This window comes from Ambystoma mexicanum, chromosome 1p, assembly GCF_040938575.1.
Source record: "Ambystoma mexicanum isolate Mex_15411 chromosome 1p, UKY_AmexF1_1, whole genome shotgun sequence".
NCBI lineage: Eukaryota > Metazoa > Chordata > Amphibia > Caudata > Ambystomatidae > Ambystoma > Ambystoma mexicanum.
Window position 1 is genome coordinate 1,283,447,561 of NC_090921.1, and position 18,133 is coordinate 1,283,465,693.

The window sequence follows — 18,133 nt, forward strand, 5'->3', positions numbered from 1 at the left end:
TTCGCGTGGCCAGCTTGATACGGAGTGATTTGGCACGTGAAAATCCTGCACGTCAGCGTGAAAATCGAGGAAAGGTCCTTAGCGCGTAGCGCGTCAGCACGCGTACGCGATTTCATTGGACCAGAGGCCCTTACAGCGTAAGCGCGTCTGTGACATTTGGCGCACGGGCGTTGCCCTGGCAGGGCTTTGTGATCCCGCGTGCCTTTATGTTCTGTACGTGCTTTTCGTGCGGTGCGTGTGTTTTCCATCCGTTGGGGTTCACACGCTATTACTTCACAGCGGGTGTTGGCTACGCGTTCTTCTACACGCAAGGCAGACGGTGAGTGGTACCCCGCTCCCCCAGGCCCGATCGCGTGAAAAACTTCACGCGAACCCCTGAAATACACGTAGCCCGCTCCCCCAGGCCCGATCGCGTGAGAAACTTCACGCGAACCCCTGAAATACACGCGCCCAGGCTATTCGCGTGTGGAACTTCCCGCGCACCCCTGAAATACACGCCCCCAGGCTATTCGCGTGTGGAACTTCCCGCGCACCCCTGAAATACACGCGCCCAGGCTATTCGCGTGTTGAACTTCCCGCGCACCCCTGAAATACACGCCCCCAGGCTATTCGCGTGTGGAACTTCCCGCGCACCCCTGAAATACACGCGCCCAGGCTATTCGCGTGTGGAACTTCACGCGCACCCCTGAAATACACGCATCCAGGCTATTCGCGTGTGGAACTTCCCGCGCACCCCTGAAATACACGCCCCCAGGCTATTCGCGTGTGGAACTTCCCGCGCACCCCTGAAATACACGCGCCCAGGCTATTCGCGTGTGGAACTTCCCGCGCACCCCTGAAATACACGCCTCCAGGCTATTCGCGTGTGGAACTTCCCGCGCACCCCTGAAATACACGCGCCCAGGCTATTCGCGTGTGGAACTTCACGCGCACCCCTGAAATACACGCGCCCAGGCTATTCGCGTGTGGAACTTCCCGCGCACCCCTGAAATACACGCCCCCAGGCTATTCGCGTGTGGAACTTCCCGCGCACCCCTGAAATACACGCGCCCAGGCTATTCGCGTGTGGAACTTCCCGCGCATCCCTGAAATACACGCGCCCAGGCTATTCGGGTGTGGAACTTCTCACGCACCCCTGGAATACACGTAGCCCGCTCCCCCAGGCCCGATCGCGTGAGAAACTTCACGCGAACCCCTGGAATACAGGTAGCACGCTGGGAGACATGAGTGGGGGCCTGGTGGAGGGTGCCCCTGGTGACTGGGGGGGTGGGGGTGGTGGGAGTCATGAGTGGGGGTCTGGTGGAGGGTGCCCCTGGATGGTGGGGGGTGGGGGTGGTGGGAGACATGAGTGGGGGCCTGGTGGAGGGTGCCCCTGGATGGTGGGGGGTGGGGGTGGTGGGAGACATGAGTGGGGGCCTGGTGGAGGGTGCCCCTGGTGACTGGGGGGGTGGGGGTGGTGGGAGACATGAGTGGGGGCCTGGTGGAGGGTGCCCCTGGTGGCGGGGGAGTGGGGGTGATAGGGGACATGAGTGGGGGCCTGGTGGAGGCTGCCCCTGCTCTGCTGGGGCGTGGGGGTGCAGGGGGACATGAGCAGGTGTGCAGGGTAGTCCCCTGTTTTGTGGGCTGCCTGCAGGGGCCGTCGAGGGTGTACAGGGAACACCTGTGAGGACCCACCCAGCCTAATCGCGTGTGTAACTTCCCACGCACCCCTGTAATGCACGTACCAAGCCAAATCGCGTGTGATAATTCCCGCGCACCCCTGTAATACACGTACCTGGCCAAATCGCATGTGAGAATTCCTGCGCACCCCTGTAATACACGTACCCAGCCGAATCGCGTGTAAAACTTCCCGTGTACCCCTGTAATACACGTACCCAGCCAAATCGCGTGTGATAATTCCCGCGTACCCCTGTGATACACGTGCCCTGGCTAATCGCGTGTAAAACTTCATGCGTACCCCTGTAGTACACGTACCCTGGCCAATCGCGTGTAGAACTTCCCGCGTACCCCTGTAATACACGTACCCTGGCTAATCGCGTGTATAACTTCACGCGAACCCCTGAAATACACGTAGCCCGCTCCCCCAGGCCCGATCGCGTGAGAAACTTCACGCGACTCCCTGAAATACACGTAGCCCGCTCCCCCAGGCCCGATCGCGTGAGAAACTTCACGCGAACCCCTGAAATACACGTAGCACGCTGGGAGACATGAGTGGGGGCCTGGTGGAGGGTGCCCCTGGTGACTGGGGGGGTGGGGGTGGTGGGAGACATGAGTGGGGGCCTGGTGGAGGGTGCCCCTGGATGGTGGGGGGTGGGGGTGGTGGGAGACATGAGTGGGGGCCTGGTGGAGGGTGCCCCTGGATGGTGGGGGGTGGGGGTGGTGGGAGACATGAGTGGGGGCCTGGTGGAGGGTGCCCCTGGTGACTGGGGGGGTGGGGGTGGTGGGAGACATGAGTGGGGGCCTGGTGGAGGGTGCCCCTGGTGGCTGGGGGGTGGGGGTGGTGGGAGACATGAGTGGGGCCTGGTGGAGGCTGCCCCTAGTGGCTGGGGGGTGGGGTGGTGGTAGACATGGGTGGGGGCCTGGTGGAGGGTGCCCCTGCACTGCTGGGGGGTGGGGGTGGTGGTAGACATGAGTGGGGGCCTGGTGGAGGCTGCCCCTGGTGGCTGGGGGGTGGGGGTGGTGGGAGACATGGGTGGGGGCCTGGTGGAGGCTGCCCCTGGTGGCTGGGGGTTGGGGGTGGTGGGAGACATGGGTGGGGGCCTGGTGGAGGGTGCCCCTGCACTGCTGGGGGATGGGGGTGGTGCTAGACATGAGTGGGGGCCTGGTGGAGGGTGCCCCTGGTGGCGGGGGGGTGGGGGTGATAGGGGACATGAGTGGGGGCCTGGTGGAGGCTGCCCCTGCACTGCTGGGGGGTGGGGGTGCAGGGGGACATGAGCAGGTGTGCAGGGTAGTCCCCTGTTTTGTGGGCTGCCTGCAGGGGCCGTCGAGGGTGTACAGGGAACACCTGTGAGGACCCACCCAGCCTAATCGCGTGTGTAACTTCCCACGCACCCCTGTAATGCACGTACCAAGCCAAATCGCGTGTGATAATTCCCGCGCACCCCTGTAATGCACGTACCAAGCCAAATCGCGTGTGATAATTCCCGCGCACCCCTGTAATACACGTACCTGGCCAAATCGCATGTGAGAATTCCCGCGCACCCCTGTAATACACGTACCCAGCCGAATCGCGTGTAAAACTTCCCGTGTACCCCTGTAATACACGTACCCAGCCAAATCGCGTGTGATAATTCCCGCGTACCCCTGTGATACACGTGCCCTGGCTAATCGCGTGTAAAACTTCACGCGTACCCCTGTAGTACACGTACCCTGGCCAATCGCGTGTAGAACTTCACGCGAACCCCTGAAATACACGTAGCCCGCTCCCCCAGGCCCGATCGCGTGAGAAACTTCACGCGAACCCCTGAAATACACGTAGCCCGCTCCCCCAGGCCCGATCGCGTGAGAAACTTCACGCGAACCCCTGAAATACACGTAGCCTGCTCCCCGAGGCCCGATCGCGTGAGAAACTTCACGCGAACCCCTGAAATACACGTAGCCCGCTCCCCCAGGCCCGATCGCGTGAGAAACTTCACGCGAACCCCTGAAATACACGTAGCACGCTGGGAGACATGAGTGGGGGCCTGGTGGAGGGTGCCCCTGGTGACTGGGGGGGTGGGGGTGGTGGGAGACATGAGTGGGGGCCTGGTGGAGGGTGCCCCTGGATGGTGGGGGGTGGGGGTGGTGGGAGACATGAGTGGGGGCCTGGTGGAGGGTGCCCCTGGATGGTGGGGGGTGGGGGTGGTGGGAGACATGAGTGGGGGCCTGGTGGAGGGTGCCCCTGGTGACTGGGGGGTGGGGGTGGTGGGAGACATGAGTGGGGGCCTGGTGGAGGGTGCCCCTGGTGGCTGGGGGGTGGGGGTGGTGGGAGACATGAGTGGGGGTCTGGTGGAGGCTGCCCCTGGTGGCTGGGGGGTGGGGTGGTGGTAGACATGGGTGGGGGCCTGGTGGAGGGTGCCCCTGCACTGCTGGGGGGTGGGGGTGGTGGTAGACATGAGTGGGGGCCTGGTGGAGGCTGCCCCTGGTGGCTGGGGAGTGGGGGTGGTGGGAGACATGGGTGGGGGCCTGGTGGAGGCTGCCCCTGGTGTCTGGGGGGTGGGGGTGGTGGGAGACATGGGTGGGGGCCTGGTGGAGGGTGCCCCTGCACTGCTGGGGGGTGGGGGTGGTGGTAGACATGAGTGGGGGCCTGGTGGAGGGTGCCCCTGGTGGCGGGGGGGTGGGGGTGATAGGGGACATGAGTGGGGGCCTGGTGGAGGCTGCCCCTGCACTGCTGGGGGGTGGGGGTGCAGGGGGACATGAGCAGGTGTGCAGGGTAGTCCCCTGTTTTGTGGGCTGCCTGCAGGGGCCGTCGAGGGTGTACAGGGAACACCTGTGAGGACCCACCCAGCCTAATCGCATGTGTAACTTCCCACGCACCCCTGTAATGCACGTACCAAGCCAAATCGCGTGTGATAATTCCTGCGCACCCCTGTAATACACGTACCTGGCCAAATCGCATGTGAGAATTCCCGCGCACCCCTGTAATACACGTACCCAGCCGAATCGCGTGTAAAACTTCCCGTGTACCCCTGTAATACACGTACCCAGCCAAATCGCGTGTGATAATTCCCGCGTACCCCTGTGATACACGTGCCCTGGCTAATCGCGTGTAAAACTTCACGCGTACCCCTGTAATACACGTACCCTGGCCAATCGCGTGTAGAACTTCCCGCATACCCCTGTAATACACGTACCCTGGCTAATCGCGTGTATAACTTCACGCGTACCCCTGATATGCACGTTACCCGCTTTGCGTTCCTTGTTTGGCAGCCCTGTAAACTGGTCCAGGGTTAGCGCAGCCCTTTGCGATGATTTAGCGATTTTGATGGCTTTTCCTTGCGCGAGGGCGTTCTTGGGGGCGTTACTGGCGCTGCTGCAGGGTCGCTGCGATACTCTGCGCCACGGCTGGTTTGGGAGCCTAAAATCCATGAATACGCTGTGCGCGGAAATCGGTTTTAGCGCACGTGCCTGGCGCAGACAATCGCACGCGGACACTCTGTGCCAGCCGCTTGCGACACTTTTCTGCGAAATTCTATGAATTACCCTGTTAGTGCGCAAGGTCTTCCTGAGGTGGGGTGTGTGTGAGGTGCTAAGATCCGATAATGGGCCGCAATTTGTCAATGAACTATTTGAACAGATAGGGCTTCTATTGAATATAAAGCACAGGTTTTCTTCTGCTTATCACCCGCAAGTGAACAGGATATGTGAGAGACTCAATGGAGTCCTCAAGGAAATGATTGCCAAGATTATATTCACTTCGAAAAATGGATGGCTGTATTGCCTACCCCTAGCCTAATATGCCCTTCTGAATCAGCCAGGATCGGACCACCACCGAACCCTGCACGAAGTAGTGACAGGGTGTCGAATGAGAATGCCCCTTACACTTACATCTAGGAGTAGAAGTGATGCCCAGAGTGTAGCTAAACCTTTAGGTGATGAGATGCATGATTATTTGACAGGTACTACCTCTAGTATTTCTTTGATTTCAGATCAAGTCAAGCGCCGGGGGGGTCGGTCTAAGTACACAGAAGAAGATAATTTGGCAACCAGTCCAAGCAAACTATTGCAACCACCTAAGTTATAAGTTGGCGACCTAGTGTTAATCAAACATTATACCAGGAAGTGGCATGAGCCACGTTTTCATGGCCCTTTTATTATTGAAGAAGTGTCCCCTTCTGCTGCCAAAATACACAGAAGAAGAGCTTGGCTGCACCTGCGAGATGGGAAGCTGTATAAAGGTGAGACCTTCCCTCCCACCGTTGCTGAACCAGAAGCAAGACACGAAAAAGAATTTCAGCATGTGCAGACCCGATCGATGACCAAGAAGAAGGACGATAAAACAACAAGTGATTAATACATTCTTTGTTTTTACTGGAATACAATGGACACTCCTTATAGATATTTTAGCAGAGAGTGAAAAGGCTTGCAGAGAATTCCAGGAACTTTGAAATGAACTTTTAGAAATACATATTGAAGCAGAGAGTAATGCATCAGAGGTATGCCTAAATGTCAGTTTGTTTTAAGTGATCAAACATACGGTACCTGCCGATAGTGACGTTCATCGGCTTATGATTGCTGTCTTTGTGTTCATAATTCTTACCCTACTCTTGTTAGAAAAGACATTAATATTCACACTTACTTGCAGGTTCCTAAAAACGGTCCAGTGATAAGAAGACTCTTTATTGCTATAATTCAACAGATTTTACAGTTGCAAACATAAAGAAACTTGATGATTGTATTGGAAATGATTAATGAAGAGAGTAACGCGGTTCTAGAAAATGAGCAAGTGCAACAAACAGTAGGGTGGCACGAGAGATGGATGCTTATGTTCTTATGCATAATATACACTTGCATGATTGTTCTCTTTGTCTTTCTATTCCTCATCTTTCACAGTCTCTATCATGTTAGTACTTCTGCTGAAGAAGTCCTTATGATTCTCCCAACTGTGAAAACTACTTTTGGCCTACTCTATGATTACTATACAGATTTTGAGAGACACAAAGGAGATGCAGAGGAAGACAGTGAAGGGATAAATATCTAGATAACACAGCTCACCTGGGGAATAATATGTGGTACCAAAAGTGGAGGAGAAAGCATCTACGGAGGGTTGCTACATCTGCTCTCTCATCCCCTATGCCATGACTACAGTACGAAATTTCCTTTTCAGAGAGGTTCCAGAGCACGATGCAAAGTGCCTCAGTCATCTCGCAACATGTACATCTCGAGGACAATTTCAAGGAAGCTGGGTGACCTTGCAGTGAAGATCGAAATGGTTGTTTCCATCCCAGGATGGCTATATCAAAATGCTGCAAATGGAAAAGGGGCCTTGATGGAAGAGCAAGATGGTTGTGTATCCTGCTGCAGGACAGGATGAGGTGATCATTGAAGAGATAAAGAGAATAAATTGCCCTGATGTGAAAGAAGGTATCCGGTCATTTCATCGACAACCAAAGCATCGACAGCCAAACCATCTAACCATCTAAAAAAAAGCATCTAAAAAAAAGCATCTAATGCATTTAGCCAATTGGCTACAGATCACCACATTGGAGCTTCTGTAGACAATCAATGCTACCATAAAGGGATTCAATGCTATCAAGGGAGAGCTGAGGGCCATACGACTGATGACCCTTCAGAATAGATATGTCCTTGATATGATCACAGTGATGGAAGGAGGAGTTTGCGCCAAACTCGGGTCATCATGTTGCACATTCATACCTTCTTACGATGAGCAAAATGGGACCTTGACAAAGGCCATAATGTTGTTGACAGACCTGCATACCAAGATGGAAGATGAGACAGATGACATTGAAGACGACAGTTGGTTTGCCTCCATGTTCTCGTGGATTCTGCAGTGGTTGGCAAATATATTTAAGATTCCTGGAGTAATATTAGTGTTGGTGATGCTCGGTTTCTGTGTAATCAGGACAGCAATTGCCCAATGCAAGAAAACGGCAAAGAAGGTGATAGGAATGAAGATCATGATCGATATTGAACCTGAACATAATGCCAAAGAGCTGACTGATGAAGATGTCAGAAAATATATAGAGGCCAGCATCGTAGCACCTGAAGGAATGAAGTTCATGTATCCGAAGATTCATTAGAAGTACGTGGGACGATGGGGTCTATTGTACTCCAAATGGGCAATGTAACTACATGATCTGGAGTGCAGATGAACATGTCAAATCAGCCGGCACCCTGACGGGGGTGATGAAGATATGGATGCCAAAAAAGAGAAAATACCAGGATGTGGAAACAATTGAGGAGGTGGTTGAGGACTCAACCAGAGGGGGGGATGTAGAGGAGCAGCTGCATGCCTCTAAAGGAAATCCCGCCCTCCTACCTCCTATATGTTGGAAACCTGAGATCATGCCGTGTTTGACACCAGCAGTTGTGCTAATACCACAGCATATATTTGAAAGAAGATACCCATTGAGACAACCCTATCGAAATGTCTCCTCGAAGAGATGAAAATCTGAGGGAGGAACTCCCTCAAGGAATATTAAAAAAGCAAGGAAAGAAGCCTGTGATGTCATGAGAGAGTATGAACGAAGTCTCCAAATATTGGCTCACATGGATTTATGGATCCTACAGAAACTAATGACGAAGTAAAGAATCGAGTGAACTCTTAAATATGAAAAAGAAGATTAAACGTGCACAAAGTGTTGCAGAGAATTAACTGTTCAATAATTGCAAAGTCATCATTGAAGCTGGCTATGTGTAGTGAATAGAATGCAGGATAGCCGCGACTGTATAGAAGCTGGACATCGGTAACATGAATTTTAGTAAGACAGGGTGCATGAAGAAGAAAGGGAGAATTGTGTTCCAGCCAGAATAAGCTTAAATAGTGGCACTGCATGGTGAGGTTGTCTGGCTTGGAGTCAAGAATGAAGCAGCCAACAAGGTTGGCTATCTATTCTGGAAATATGTGAATGTGCAAAGGATGAATCATCTCTTGTTAAGGTGCAAAGAAAGAACACCAAAAGTGCCAGGTTTTATTCATTTAAGACATTTAAACCTGTGAAATGGACCAAATCGTGGTCTCCTGTCACGTGAGCCAAGGATGAAAATAGAGTCGAACTTTGAGTCCTAGAACAACGATAGAGAGTGCTTGCACTCCCATGTATTCCCAAAGACAAGGATACTTTGGAAAGCCAAGTTCAAAGAAAATCTTCAGGACAGAAGGCTTGGGTGATGCGAGATGCTGGGCTAATTGGGTGGGGAGTTAGAGTCAGGCCCATCTCCTTGTACCTGGGTCTGGGCTTACGTGCTGCTAAATGAACTGAATGTTCCAGACATGGCACAAGCGTGCCAACCAATTGTGGTGGTCCACATAACGAAGGACCTTATAGACTGAAGACCAATCAGAAACCGTCTACTTGATGTTTTTGAAGATGACATATTTTAGAGGTAGGCATATATTGCCCATCTGACAGTGGGCAGCCAATCACAATCCTAGTTCCTATATAATGTGTACTTAGATGTTCCCTTTAAGCCTATCCCGATCCTCAGTAGGTTTTCTATTATTTGCCACATAGTATGACGTCACCTCTGATGTATTTTGGGTATATAAATGTGTTTTTGTGAAAAGATCGTTGAGAGCAATTGAGCATCCGTCTGTTGATGTTCGTTGTAACTCCCGGTTTTAGATATTTGTTAATAAAACAGTACTTTGCCATCTTCCTGAGTTGGTTCAGTTATTTGGACTCAGAGTTATTCTGTTAACCCATCAATTGCATGCACATTTCTAAAGGGCCATAAGCTCAGATTGGCTTTTGATTTGGACTTCCTGACACAGATTGTCCTTAGTTTAGTTTAGGTATTGAAATCCCATCTTATCATAGGGCAAGTTAGACCTTACTCCACCATGTACTTTAAGTTAGTAAAACATTTGAGTACCGAACTTGAACTGTTGTGTGTGTCTACTTCATGATGCCTTCATATCAGTTAGTTTATTTTATTAATATACTCATACAGCCCATCTCCTTTCGACCATAACTATGGGATATTTGCCCTTCTGGGCATAAGACTGCATTATGTTGATACAGAAAAGCAAATGCACCAAAGCAGAAGCGAGGTAGCAAGTGCTTGTGGAACATCAAATGCTCCTACATATTTTTCTTCCAGCACTTGCTGTTTCATTTTCATTTGTCTCTTCTACAGGTGTATTCCACATACCCGAAGTTTCTTCAAATGGTGTCCCTAACTACATAATTTCACAGATGGACACCTTGGAATACACCCCTACCAGAAATGTGGACCCCCCCTTCAGAATTTTGCATCCAGCAGCTCAAAGGCCCTGATGGCATTGAGGATAGTTAACAACAGTTTCTTTGGTTTAACTCTACTTCCTCTTATATGTTCTTGGTTCATAGTCACTGGACCACCTGCTATTCCCTTTTGGCTCATGACCTAAACCTGAGAGATGCAGGTTCCCCGGCAGCACTCCTCTGATCTGGCCAAACAATGCTGTGCTCCTCACAAGTGAGAAGATCTACTGAAGATTATTTCTTTCTACAATTTACAAAGCTGATAACTTCTACCATCAAAGCCTGTTTTCTTGATTTAATTAAGGAGGTGCATCCACCTCTTTACCCACCCCTTCCCGACGAGTCAAGTGATCTTCACTGGCAGACGTATCATAATCAGACCCTGCTCAGTCTTAGGAGCAGTAATCCCTGATGGCCCCTGGATAACATTCTGGCCCTGGACCATTACAGCCTCTTCTACCACCTACTTAAAAGTCAGCCCCAGCTGCATATATCCCTCAGTCTGTTTACTTAGACAGGGGGGCATATTTCTCAGCACAGGCAAAGTTGATGCAGAGTATGATGTTCTTTCATCTGGAAGAACTTTCTATGAAAGGGTGATGAGAGTCTGTTGAAAGGGAGCAGCGCTCTCCCTCATACGGCGGTGTGCCGCGTCTGCATACACACGCTTCACAATAAAGAGGCCCACATGGCTGATCCGGTCTCAACTTCAAACATTTTAATAACTAACTTCAACTTCATTTTCTCCCATCACTTCCCTTCCCCTGGGTTTCATCCCCCCTAACCCCGCCTTCCACATAACGATGTGGATAGGAATTACAACTGCACATGGCAACCATCCCCCTTTTTAAGCAGTTAGTCTTGTATTAGCCCATCTCTTCAATGAGTCTTATGGGTTTAGTCTTTGCCCGCACGGGGCGGCTTACCCTTGGCAGTTCTGGGCTGTAGAAAGGGGATCTGTCTGTAGTCCACTCACAATCGTCATCTGCAACCTCACCACCTGAGACTTCCTCATCTCCCCAGTATTGGTCATCGGAATCTTCCCGGGCCCATGTGTCCACAGAGTCTTCCTGTCCCTCCTCCGAGGCATCCCACGGTGTCAATTTGCTGTGACATTCGTTGAAGTGTGACACATTTCTTGTGATTGCATATCCTACTTCATCCACAGCCGTGACCATGGTGGCGTTCACCTTCGTAACTGTGAGAGGGCTAGGTGCGAACCAGGAATCTCCCTTCCTTCTCTGGTCTGGCACACCAGTACTCTGTCACCTTCCTCAAAGCTGTGCTCTCGGGCTCCTCTCCTCTCACCTGCTGCGATCTTCATTTTCTGCTCTTCTTTGGCATCCCTCGTACAGATCTCCTCATCCTCCGGTATGGTATTGCCCTTCAGGGACCCTTGCAGCAGTTGTGTCCGTAACTTGCGACAAATAGGAGGTCTGCTGGGCATTTGCCTGTGGTGCTGTGGAGAGTGTGGTGGTAGTCGCGTAGGTGCTGGTACAGTGTCTGTTCGAATGGTTTGTGGGACAACTGCGCCACCTGCAATGCTCTCTTGAGGGTCCCCATGAAGCGCTCAGCCATGCTATTGGCTTGGGGCCAGAGAGGCGTAATTTTCCGGTGCTTGAAACCCATGAATTGGGCAAAATTGGTGAAGTCCAAACTGGTAAACGGTGGCCCGTTGTCTGACTTGATCGTCTCAGGGATGCCATAGACCATGAGTATGCGGTCCAGGACTGGAATGACCGCTGTTGCTGCTGTAGACTGCACTATTTGCACCTCTTGGTACCTTAAGTACTAATCAATCATGACCAGAGTATAAGTGCCGTCTCATAGAGGTCCAAAGAAACCAACTGCTAGCTCCTCCCATACACCACCGGGGAGTGGGGACATCAGCAGTGAGTTTGGGCGTGGGGCTGGCGCTTTCTATGGAGCTGCAGATTGCACAATTTTTTAAGGTGTCCTCAACTTGTTTGTCTAGTCCTAGGAACCAGCTTTTCTGCCTCAGTAGCTTCTTCGTTGAGACCACACCTCGTGTCCCTCATGGGTCAGATGAACCACTTGTTGGCGTAGCAAATTGGGCAGAACAATTGAGCAGCCCTTCATGACTGTTTGGTCCTCAGTGGTGGTGAGTTCCTCCTGAGCCAGCAACATTGCTTTGATGTCACTCTGCAATGTCTCCTGTAAGTGTTTACCTCTGTCCCTCACATGTCTCATTTTGCCTTGGCGGATGCATTGGGTGAGGATGGCCAGCACTAGGTCACATTCTGACTCTTCCTGAAGCGTCTTCCACGCTATCAGGAATGGTTGTAGTTGGTGAATGATCTATTGTAGGTATGCACCAGTGATTGAGTGTTCTGGAAGTAATGGCCATGTGGGATGGCGTGAAAGATAGTCGGCCTGATTCTTGTCCCCGCCCGGTCTCTGGCAAATAGAAAATGTGTAATCCTGGAGACAAAGTCCCCATCATTCTATCCGTGGTGGCATCTGAGCTTGGGGGTTGCCATAAATGGTGAGAAGGGCTTGGTGGCCGGTGATCACTGTAAATGCTTTGCTGAATAGAAACAGATGGAAGTGCTTGCAGGCCCAGACGACCGCCAGGCTTTACTTTTCTGCCTGCAAACATTTCTGTTCGGTGGCGGAGAGGCTGTGGCTTGCGTATGACACAACTTTCTTGATGTGTGGGGTTCTGGGGTCATATTGCATCAGTATCGCGCCCAGTCCCACCAGACTGGCGTCCACAGTCACTTCCGTGTCTTTGGCGTTGCTGAAATACGCCATATCAGAGGCGGAGGTAATGCAAGCACGGATTTCTGCATAAACAGCCTCACATTCAGCTGTCCAGATGAAGTCTTGACCATTCTTGGTCAGTTTTCTGAGTAGGTGTCGTTCACCATCACAAGGTTTTCCAGGTAGCATGAACATTAGCTTGCGAGCCCCAGGAATGACTTGAGGTCCGACATGTCTGTTGGGTGGGGGCTTCTTGTAGTGCTTTGACCTTCTCTGGGTCCGGTCGCATGCCTTGGTCTGAAAATATGTGGCCAAAGAACTTGAGAGCTTGTTTTCCAAACTCTCACTTGTCCTTGTTAAGTGTGACATTGGCTGCTTTTAGGGCCATGCAAACTTTGTGTAGATGTATTTGTGTTCCTGGATTGGTTTGCTGAATACCAGGATGTCGTTGCTGTAGTTCAGACACATTGGGATGTGTTTGATCACCTGGTGGATCTCGTCCTGGAAAATCTCTGAAGCCGATGATATGCCAAAGTTCAAACTCTTGTAGCGATATAGTACCATGTGAGTCACACATGTGGCGATGTATCTGGACTCCCGGGCTAGCTCCAGCTGATGGCAGCCATTGTTGAGGTTGTGCTTTGAGAACACAGTTGCACCATTGAGGAGGTGCACCATGTCTGTTATTCTCAAGGCTTGATGTCGCTCTCGCTGGATAGTCATGTTATGATATGATATGGAATTTATAACATGCCTGTACACAAGTATTTCTAGGCGCGACAAGAAAAGGAGCGGGAAACAGGGAGAGGACAAAACAGGCCTTGTGTCATTCAGATCATACAAGCACAGGGAAGGGGAGAAGTGCAAAAGGGGGGGGGGTGGAGAAGTGCAGGTAATAAAAAGTGCAGCCAGAGGGTGGCTTGAGCAGGTAATCAGAAAGTGCAACCAATGGGTGGCTCATAAGTGCATGGAGAGGAGATTGTAGGGTTACAGAGGTGTCCGGACATTTCGTCGAAAGACATTTGGTCGATGGAATTTGGTCGAAAACCAAATAGTTAAATTTTTATTTTTATTTATATATATATATTTTTTAGGTTTTAGTTTAGAAGAAAAAAGGGTTTTTTTTTAGAAAAAAAAGGAGGTTGGGGGGACCCCCCCCCCCAAATAAAAAGGTGAAAATAAAAAAATAAAAAAATTCGACCATTTGGTTTTCGACCAAATGGTTTCGACCAAATGTCCTGTTGACCATTTTTTTCGACGAAATGTCTGGTAACCGGTTACAGATACTGACCACAAGTGCTGGGAGAGCCTAGACGCAGTGCGAGGTGCAACTGGACAGGCAGGGACCTGGGCCCAAGTTCAGAGGGTGGCTGGGTGACCAATGCGTGGAACAGATGGGTCATCAGCAGGTGCGAGCAAGAGAGAAAGCGGAAGAGAAGAGAAAGGTCTTGAGTTGCTTCCGGAACTGGAGATGGTTTTGCTCAAGTTGGAGAGAGGCAGGGAGGCTCTTCCTGACAGAGGCCCCAGCCGAAGAAAGAGATCTGCCCCAACTCTCTGTTTGGAAAAGTGACTGACCCTCAGAGAGTTGGAGGTGGATGAGCGGAGAGCTCAAGAAGGGAGATACCTCGGAAGAGAGAGTGTTAGGTAGTGTGATATTAGGCCCCAGAAAGCTTTGTGGACAATGCAGAGGGTCTTGAACTTGATCCTGGCCACCAATGGGAGCCAGTGAAGAGATTTCAGAGCTGGAGAAATACGATCCCTGGGCTTGAGGCCAAGGACAAGTCTTGCAGTCCTGTACTGGATAAGTTGTAGAGGACGGAGAGTAGAGGCAGGAAGATTTAGAAAGAGGCTGTTGCAGTAGTCCAGCCTTGAGAGGACCAGAAGCTCACTCAGGACTGTGAGCTTCTGGGGGAAAGTGAGGAAAGGAATAATACCCCTGAGGAGGTGCAGCCGATAGTTTGACTTCTTAGAGATGTCAGAGGTGTGAGGGGAGAAACAGAGGGTGGGGTCGATGATGGCCCCAAGGTTCTTAGCCTCACAGGTAGGAGCAGGAAGAGGACCCAGAATGGGTGGCCAGAGAGAGAGAGGACAGGAGGGAGCTGATGTTCTGATGAGGAGGAACTCCGTCTTGCTTGCATTAAGGCAGAGATCATTGGCGGCACACCACTCCTGAATTGCAGAAAGACAGTCAGGAATGAGCGAAGGAGCGGAGATGGCTGAGGGGAACCTGAAAGAGAACTGGGTGTCATCCGCATAACCCTGAAAGTTGGAGCATAGAGCAGCCATGCGGTGGGTAAGAGGTGCCAGGTGTTGGGTGAAAAGCCTGGGGAATACCAGAGGTAGAGAGAGAGACAGAGGGAGAGAGAGAGAGAGAGAGAGAGAGAGAGAGAGAGAGAAAGAGAGAGAGAGGAGAGGAAGGACCCAAGTTGGACCTCAGAGGGTCAGTCAGTGAGAAAGGAGATCAACCAGGCCAAGGACTGATCAGTGATACCCAGGTTATCACAGAGGCGCTTGAGCAGGATGGCATGGTTAACTGTGTCGAAAGCAGAAGAAAGATCGAGGAGAATGAGGACAGAATGAAGGTTAGAATCATGATTGGAGATGTTCAGGAGAGCAGTTTCTGTGCTTCTTGCCGCTCTGAAGCCAGACTGATGGTCATGGAGACAACCAACAGATTCAGTATGAAGGTTAAGCTGGGAGATGGCAAGCTTTTCCAAGAGTTTGACAAGGAAAGGAGTTATAGAGATCGGGCGATAGTTTGCTCGGAGAGGAAGCGTCGGCAGATGGCTTCTTTAAGAGGCAGTGCACAAGGCAGTGCTTCATGGGGGAGGGGAAGGTTCCAGTGGCCAAAGAGTGAATTCAGAAATCGTCCAAGGCTGGAGCAAGGGTGTCAATGTAGTCCTTTATGGTGCTTGAAGAAAAGGGAAGAACCTGTTTTGATGAGATTTTCATAGATCAGACTTGTCAAGAAACGTCATCAGGGGTGAACAAGGAAAAGGAAGAGAAGGGTGGAGGAGAGGCGGCTCAAGAAGGCCAGGAGTGGTGAAGGAGGAAGAAGAGGAAGAGAGGAAGAGAGGGTGGACAGGATTTCCTGAGTATTAGTGATGAAATGGGAATCCCAGGCCGTACAGAGGAGCTGGGAGGGAAAAAGGAGAGGTAGAGACTGCAGCAGGATTGGCCAGCTCTTTGCAGATTTTGAAGAGTTTGGCTGAGTTGATAGATGCCGCAGAGACACAGGCTTGGATGTGAGCTCTCTTCTTGGCGAGGACAGAGAGTCTGTACTGCCTTTGGAGCAGGCGGCAGGACAGCTTGTCAGAAGGTACACCTGCTGCCCGCCACTTCCTCTCACGCCCCTGCACTTGCGTTTAAGGGTGACGAAGTCAGAGTCGTACCAGGAGTTGCACTTTGATTTGGGCATCAAGAGGATCCTCATGAGGGGCAAGTACATCAAGAGTGTCAGAGATAGAAAGATGAATGTTGGAAAGGGCTGTGTCTGGGTGTGAGTCAGCCAAAGGTGCAGAAGGTGGAGAGAATGTAGTGGCAAAATCCTCCAGTGACACACCCTTCATGGATCAAATGATTAAGATGATAGGTGGAAGTGCTGGAGACGGCTTGGCCTGAGTGGTAGAGAGAGAGAGATGGGAGGAAAGGAGAAAGTGATCACTCCAGGAGAGAGAAGGGGGTAGGTGTGAGGAGATCAGAACATCCAGGGTGTGCCCTGCAGAGTGAGTCAGAGGTAAGAACAGAGAGAGAGAGGGATTCACAGAGGTTGCGAAAGAGTCCTTCAGAAGGACAAGAAGCATCCAAGTAGATGTTAAGGTCTCAGAGGAGACAGCAGTGCATATCTACGCACAGGTGGATGAAACCTTGAGCCGTTTTCTTGGGAACCGGCACAATTGGGAAGGCCCATGGTGTGGGTCCCACCATTGGCTTGATGATGTGGATTTCTAGCAGGCATCTTAGCTTCTCCTCCACCTGTTTTTGAATGTTTATCGGGATACCCCTGTAGTGCTGGGCAACTGGCTTGACTTCCGGATCAATCTGAAGCCTCACTTTGCAGTTACGCAGTTTGCCCAGACCTTGGAAGAGGTTCGGATATGCTTTGGTGACAGCCCCTTCTGGGGCCAAGTATTTGTGGGCCATCATGTGGTATAAGATATGTATGAGTCCCATGTCCATGGCCATTTTGAAGCTCAAAATGCATCCACTGTTGGCTCCTGTGGAGTGGACATCTAGCCGTATGCGGGTTGTGTGCGATTTGTGTGCGCAGACCATGGTAAGAGTTTCCTTGCATGGTAGGGGTGTGTTAAGCCATAAGGGAAAATGATGACCTGCGAGGGCCGCAGTTTTGGTGGGTGAGGTAGGCGATTGTAGGCCTCTTTGATCAGAACATTGCCAGTTGCACCCGTGTTGATGAGAACTTCTGGCGGTATGTTGTGCACTTGGAGGGTTAAAATGGGGCTGTGTTCCTTCGCTGTCTCATTCCCAAGTGCCCACACATATCCTTTCCTCCTTTGGCTGTTGTGTGAGAATGAGGAATCGCTCTTGATGGTGAGCGTATCTCCACGTAGTAGACGCTTTGTCTGAGTCTGTGAGTGATTCTCCTGTCAGGAGACCGGAGTGATCTTCTGCGCTGCTGACGGCTGCTCTCGCTTTCCGCCGGGCGGTACCTTCTCTGTTTGCGGCTCGATCTCCTCTGATATGATCAGTGATTGGATGGTGTTTGCTGCTCCTCGGGAAGGTAGCCTGGGTGGTTGGTGCCAGGGGCTTCCTGCAGACCACTCTGAAATGGTCATCACCCTTGCATGCTTCGCACTTCTGGCCGAGTTCCGGGCACGTGCCTTCATGGGGGAATTCTTAGCCGCACCTGTAGCACGATTTTGTTGACTGGTTGGTTTTGTCAGGTAAGACCAGCGTTAATTTCTTGATGACCTCCTGATCTCTGGTGTCTGATGAGATCTTCACTGGTCCCAGGCTGACGACCTGCTGTGTGATTGCTGAGTCAGTGTGGGCCATCGCTAAGATTGTGTCGAGGGTCCTCTCTTTCTGGAGCAGTTTCCTTTTGAATTCTGCGGATTCACACCCCACGATGACTTGGGAGCGTATTGCTTCATCATTTGAGTAACGATAGAAAGTGCAGTGCTTCATGCGGATACGGAGCCGCATGACATAATTGGAAATGGTTTCCCCTCTCTCCTGCATAGTTGTATGAAAGATATGTCTCTCATAGTCCATGTTGATGTGTTGTGCAAAGTAGGTATCAAGTGCTTCTTGAATTTCTTGGTATATCACCTTTTCCTCATCAACCAATTTGTAGAGGATGTCTCTCACAGTGGCTCCCACTGCTAAGATAAGTATATTTTTCTTCCTTTCTTCATCCATGGGGCCCACCGTCCCCACATACACCCTAAAGTCCTTCATCCATCGGACCCACAAGGGCCCCAGGTTACCTGTGTCTTTGAGGTCGAACGATTGGGGTAACTGCCATGGGGTAACAACACCTT